Source organism: Tenrec ecaudatus, chromosome 14 (genome assembly GCF_050624435.1).
Source record: "Tenrec ecaudatus isolate mTenEca1 chromosome 14, mTenEca1.hap1, whole genome shotgun sequence".
In the NCBI taxonomy this organism is placed as follows: domain Eukaryota; kingdom Metazoa; phylum Chordata; class Mammalia; order Afrosoricida; family Tenrecidae; genus Tenrec; species Tenrec ecaudatus.
The window spans coordinates 93,667,531-93,668,484 of NC_134543.1; the positions used below are offsets into that span (position 1 = coordinate 93,667,531).

The 954-nt window shown below is 46.3% G+C and overlaps 1 protein-coding gene across 4 annotated transcripts in view; it reads right to left on the bottom strand.

Annotated features, from left to right (window-relative positions):
- Positions 1–541: 541 nt before the first annotated feature.
- The window catches only part of MEIS2 (Meis homeobox 2), a 234,206-nt gene continuing 233,793 nt past the window's right edge, over positions 542–954 (bottom strand). For all 4 annotated transcript variants that reach the window (XM_075532328.1, XM_075532330.1, XM_075532329.1 and 1 more), the window contains exon 13: positions 542–681. The gene's annotated coding sequence lies outside the window, so the exon portion shown is untranslated. The remainder of the gene's footprint in view (positions 682–954) is intronic.

Sequence of the window (954 nt, forward strand, 5' to 3'; positions counted from 1 at the left end):
CATTCTCTTGGGAACAACACACATAGTGTGGAAAACAAGGATATATTTTTTTCTCTTCTAAAACTATTTGAGGCAACATAACGGAGTGACCAACAGAAATGTACAAGTTTAACTTAGTTCCTATATGTGTACTACAGTAGTTAGAACTCTCCGCGTCTCCGTTTCGCTTCTTCTCCCAGAGGACCTGGGCACGGGCAGAACTGTCTCCGTGAGCCCATGGTTTCACATTTGTGTTCTTGACGCCTTGGTCCTCTGTTGCTTGATGACAAATGACAAAAGTAAAAAATAATCACAGCTGTCTGGAATTTCATATTGAAGTGTCAACATCTGGTCAAAGTTCAGAAAGTCTTAAAATAGTTCTTGCGTGTGTTTTCTTTTCCCTTGCGTTCCCTTATACCATTGGGCACGAATGTCCATAGCTGTCCACCAACAGTGGGATGTACAGAATTTAACATTGTGGGCTCTGTGCTGACACAGTCATTTCAGGGTGGGTCGGGGCTCCTCCGTGCATCATCATGGCTGGGTGGTGGGGATGGCTTGGCAAATACGAATGCATTGGGGGTCCATGTCTTAACTGAGTCGGGTGAGGGGTCATCTGGGGAGGAGTGTAACTTGGCTGTGCCATCCTCATTCCCATAGGACCACCCTGAGAAACGTAGTCCCCTGGCATGCTCTGCAAACCTGGAAGCGGAGAGGGAAAAAGAGAGCAGGTCAAATTCCTAAGCGTGCCCTTCTTTCTCTACGCATCACAGAGGAAAAGAAGCAAACCCACAGCGACGACAACGGACACACACGGCAAACCGCACACATCTAAATTTCGCTGCAGATCCTTGCCAATGTTTGCAGACGTTCAGATTGTAGCTTGCGTGCGTTTAATTTCATTGCACAGCAGTATAATGCAGCACAGCAGAACTAAATTTTTAATGCAACGAAATGGCGCAAAGTGGAACCGTT